We start from the raw sequence: 6,000 nt of genomic DNA on the forward strand, positions 1-6,000 counted from the left end.
TCTGTTAGGACGGGATTTAATTGTCGAATTACAATTAGAAATTAAAGCAAAAAACCAAGAGCTAATGGTGGCAGCTTATCCTTTAACTGTGGACGATCAAAAACAAATTAACTCTGATGTCTGGTACTCTCCGGACACAATAAGTAAACTGGAAATCCCACCGATTAAAATTCAAATCTCCGAACCCCACATACCTGTGAGGGTGAGGCAATATCCCATATCCCTAGAAGGACGGAGAGGATTAAAACCAGAAATTGATCGATTGTTAGCACAAGGAATCTTAGAGCCTTGTATGTCACCCTTTAACACCCCTATTTTGCCTGTAAGGAAACCAAATGGGAAATATCGGCTTGTACATGATTTAAGGGAAATAAACAAAAGAACTATCACCCGGTTCCCTGTAGTAGCAAATCCATACACACTGCTAAGCAAGCTAGGACCCCATAACTCCTGGTATAGTGTGATTGATTTAAAGGATGCTTTTTGGGCCTGTCCACTGGCAGAAGAATGCCGTGATTATTTTGCATTTGAATGGGAAGACATAGAGACAGGCCGTAGACAGCAATTGAGATGGACCGTGCTCCCCCAAGGGTTCACTGAATCCCCTAATCTGTTTGGACAAGCCCTGGAAGAGCTCTTAAAAGAATACCAGGTACAAACAGGAAACGTACTGTTACAGTATGTAGATGATCTGCTCATAGCAGGGAATAATAAGGAGGATGTAAGAAAAGAAAGCATTCGACTCCTAAACTTTCTTGTACAAAAGGGACTGCGGGTATCACAAGAAAAGTTGCAATTTGTGGAGGAAAAAGTGAAATATTTGGGGCATTATTTGTTTAACGGCAAGAAGATATTAGATCCAGAGCGCATTAAAGGAATTTTAGAATTACCTATGCCTGTCACTAAGAGGCAAATTCGGCAGGCATTAGGGCTATTTGGGTATTGTAGACAATGGATAGAGAACTACAGTTTTAAAGTTAAATTTTTATATGAACAACTGTCTAAAGACAAAATACCCAAGTGGACCCCTCAGGATCAAGAGCAGTTTGCCAGTCTCAAAAGGGAGCTAAGTCAAGCACCGGTTTTAAGCCTCCCAGATTTAAAGCGGCCATTCCATTTATTCGTTAACATACATGAAGGAACGGCATTCGGAGTATTAACTCAGGAATGGGCCGGACAAAAGAAACCGGTGGCATACTTATCAAAGCTGTTGGATCCTGTCAGCAGGGGTTGGCCAAGTTGTTTACAAATCATTGTTGCTGCTGCCTTATTACTTGAGGAAACGAATCGCATTGCCTTTAATGGAGAAGTTGTCTTATATACACCTCATAACATCAGGGGAGTGCTACAACAAAAAGCAGAAAAGTGGCTTACAGATAGCCGATTATTAAAGTATGAAGGAATACTTATAGAATCCCCTAAACTATCTTTAAAAACTATTGGAGCAGTTAATCCCGCTGAATTTTTATACCCAGGAGAAGGCAATGAACTATTGCACAATTGTTTTCAAACAATTGAACAGCAGACACGCATTACGCCAGACTTAGAAGAAGAAGAACTACAATGTGGAGAAGTATTATTTATAGATGGGTCATCACGAATAGTGGAAGGTAAACGATTATCCGGATATGCCATCGTTAAATTGGAAAAAGGAGAATTTAAAACAATAGAATCAGGCCCCCTGAGTGCCAGCTGGTCGGCTCAAGCCTGTGAGCTGTATGCATTGTGGAAAGCATTAGTGTCACTGAAGGGAAAGGATGGAACTATATATACAGACTCACGCTATGCGTTTGGAGTGGTACATACCTTTGGAAAAATATGGGAGGAAAGAGGATTTATTAACTCACAGGGAAAAGAACTGATACACCCGGGATTAATTCGGCGAGTTCTGGGGGCATTGAAAATGCCGAATAAAATAGCAGTTGTACATATAAAGGGACACCAGCGAGGTACAAGTTATCAAGTTAGGGGAAATAATGCAGCTGATACAGAAGCAAAACGAGTGGCAGGCAATTATAATACGATTTTGACTATGCAACAAATACCTGTTAGTAAAAATTTGAGCTTTGAGTCTGCAGAAAAGGAAAAATTAGAGCAAATGGGAGCTAAGGAACAGGATGGTAAGTACATATTGCCAGATGGGAGAGAAGTCTTGCCGAAGGGCATAGCACTTGAAATATTTTCAAAAATACACAGCAAAACACACTGGGGAACCCAGGCGTTAGTTGATCATTTCAATCAACAGTTTGCCTGTATAGGCGTATATAACATAGCAAAGACAGTCACGACAGCCTGCGAGACCTGTCAAAAGGTTAATCGAAACAACATGAGACAAAAACCTCTTGGAGGACGTTCCCCAGCATACAGACCTTTTTCACACATACAAGTGGATTTTACTGAACTACCCAGGGTGGGGCATTACAAATATTTATTGGTAATGGTGGATCATTTAACACATTATGTTGAGGCTTTTCCTACCTCCAAGGCAACTGCTAACCAAGTTACTAAGGTATTACTTGAATACATTATACCTCGATATGGTGTACCTGATGTAATTGACTCAGACAGAGGAACACACTTTGTGTCAAAAATTGTTAGAGATCTAACAGAAAGCTTAGGTATTAAGTGGGAATACCATACGCCATGGCATCCACAAAGTTCGGGAAAAGTTGAAAGGATGAATGGGGAAATCAAAACTATTTTGACTAAATTAATGATAGAAACTAAATTATCATGGATTAAGTGCCTACCCATGGCACTATTAATTCTCAGAACCAGACCCCGAGCAGATGTAGGAATATCAGCGTTTGAAATGGTGTATGGGATGCCCTATAGAATTGAAAGTCCACAAACAAATGTTTTGATTCGAGATCGTGTGATTAATGAATATGTTTCACAATTAGCAGAACATCGTAACAAGCTTTGGGAACATGGACTGATTGTGCAACGACCTCCGTTGGACTTAAAAATTCACAATTTTAAACCTGGGGACTGGATATTGGTTAAAACGTGGAAAGAAGAAACCCTAAAACCCAATTGGGAGGGACCTTATCTTGTTTTGCTTACAACAGAAACAGCTGTCCGGACTGCTGAACGTGGATGGACTCATGCTAGTCGCATTAAAGGCCCAGTGACGAGACCCCACTGGAAGGTAATCAGTACTCCAGGTGACACCAAGATAACCCTGAAAAGATAACGTCATGATAGAGACTTTATTTGATTATTTTGCCGCATTACCTTTTAGTGTAAAGTGTATATTGCTGTTTATATTTGCTATAATTACTTCTTTTTTTATCTACTATATATGGAAACATACAAAGTGTGCTAAAGGAAATTGCTAAACCTATGCAACCATACAATATTGAATATACACAAATGTAAATAATTTGAGCACTCTAGATATATGAATTAGGTGTAATAATTTGAACTGTAATTATTATCCATTTGCTTGTTTCAGGTGTAAGGTATGCCAGAATAAATGGTGGACACACTGTGAATATGAATACCCTCCTATAGGAGTTTGCACACAGTGTTGGAAAAATCCAAAGAACTCTCACTGAATGGAAACTAAAACAATTAGAGTCTAAACAAGAAATTATTTGAAAATCCCATGAATGGTGGAAAATTTTTTTTGCTAAAGGAATAAACCCACAATATTATTGTTACCATTCCAACAAACCAGTCCCCTTTGTAGCTGAAATCTTGGCTATAAAGTGCAGAAGGGAAATACTAACTGTGTCTTGCTTTGTCCCATTAGTCAAAGCTGCAAGGTGGGAAGCCTATGTAAACAGGCAGAAAGCCCCAAACAGCTGTTCTCCTGAAGAATTCCCTTGCTGCCGAGAAGATGATATACCCCGTGGCTCGAAGCAACCGAGTCGACGGGCAAGGCAGAGGAGGAACAAACTGTGGAGAAAAGAACCAAAACAATGGGACACAAAAGCAGCAATGGTCGAACTTCCCCAGGACTGGTAAAAATAAACTTAAATTGACAAAATTGACAGACACCCTTTTTCCTGGTATACCATTAGTTTGGTTATTGATAATGACCCAAGCAAATGGAAACCCTCATGAACCTATGGCCTGGAAATTATATAATTTACCAGAATCAAAATTAATTCAAACTCAGATCGGTCCAGGAAAGTGGAACTTCTCCGTGCATCTATATTCCCTGATACCTATAGAAGGGGGCCCCCGAGATACAGCAATGCTTCAAGTCCAATGCAAGGCATTTTATATATGTCCAGCAAGTAACCCTGGCAAAAGTTATTGTAATTATCCAGGTCATTTTTACTGTGGCTATTGGGGTTGTGAAACTATTGCTTCAAATTGGAAAACGCAGGGAGATAAATATATAGATGTAACTTGGGGACCCCCAGGCTGCACTCCCCCAACACATGATTTTAGTGGAGACCCTATAAAACCCTGTGTCGAAGTGTCCTGTAAAAGAATGGAAATCACCATAAAAAAACCCCAAGATGACACATGGTTAATTGGCCGTATCTGGGGAATTAGATATTGGGAACACGGAACGGATAGGGGAAGTTACTTTAGAATAGTTAAAGAAAAACTTCCTCATGATCCTTTGTCGATAGGACCAAATCTGGTCCTGAATCCACCCACTTCTTCTGAAGAAAAAGTTGCCCCCGTAATTGTTGTAACCCCTTCTCCAGACTCTCTTTCGGAAACAACTAATGATACTGTGACTGAATTCTCCTTATCCAGGGATCTAGAGTTGTCAGAATCCAAAGACCCCTTATGGAATCTAATGCAAGCCTCTTATTGTGCCCTTAATGAAAGCAAACCAAATTTAACTAAGGAATGCTGGTTATGTTATAATGTTAGACCACCATATTTTGAGGCAATTGGAAAACCAGGTAAGATTCAATGGTCTAATGGTTCAAACCCACGAGAATGTCCATGGGATGACCGGAAGAATCATACGCAAGGAATCACTATTCAGTTAGTAACAGGCCAAGGAAAATGTATAGGTACAGTGCCCAAAAAGTACCAGCCTTTGTGAAACCGAACAGTCACTAACACCAACATAGAGAAACATAAGAATCAAAGGGACAAATGGGCTATCCCGACACCAGGAGCTAAATGGGTTTGTTCAGACATTGGAGTAACGCCCTGCCTATCCCTAAACGTGTTTAATCAATCTCAGTTTTGCATACAGGTGATTATTGTTCCTCGTCTGATCTATCATACCTCTGAGGAAGTGCTACGCCACTTTGAAGGAGACCTGAATAGACAAAAACGAGAGCCAATTACAGTGGTAACCCTGGCTACACTGCTGATAGCGGGCGGAGTTGGAGCAGGTACAGGCATAGCCTCCCTAGTAAAAGGCCAGGAATTACAAAGTTTGCAGATGGCTGTAGATGAGGATTTAGCAAAAATAGAACAATCTATCCAAAATTTAGCCACTTCAGTAAAATCTTTATCAGAGGTAGTGCTGCAAAATAGAAGAGGATTAGATCTATTGTTTTTAAAGGAGGGAGGGTTATGTGTAGCTCTCAATGAAGAGTGTTGTTCTTTTGCTGATCACACGGGAGTAGTCCAGGACACCATGTCTGAACTCCGAAAAAGATTGGACAAACGTAAAAAGGATCGCGAAGCGAACAAATCATGGTATGAAAACTGGTTTAATGTTTCACCTTGGCTAACCACTTTGTTGTCTGCTTTAGCAGGACCGCTTATTATGTTGATTTTGGGACTTGTATTTGGGCCTTTTATATTACGCTATATTTTACACTTTATTAAAGAACGGTTAGACATGGCTAAACTGCTTATTTTAACTACGAGGTCTGGGGCAAAATATAAGAGTGTACCTATTAATGAGGATGAAGATTGTTGTGAAAACGTTATGCCACGTGAAAACTATACATATTGTAATTGTAAAGTATTACCTTGTGAATGTTATGATAAATGTTGGGATTATGAGAAAAGTTTGGCTTACAGTACCGAAAGTGAAAGTAACGTCTAATAAACAATAATAGGACA

Source organism: Accipiter gentilis, unplaced genomic scaffold (genome assembly GCF_929443795.1).
Source record: "Accipiter gentilis unplaced genomic scaffold, bAccGen1.1, whole genome shotgun sequence".
Taxonomy (NCBI): domain Eukaryota; kingdom Metazoa; phylum Chordata; class Aves; order Accipitriformes; family Accipitridae; genus Astur; species Astur gentilis.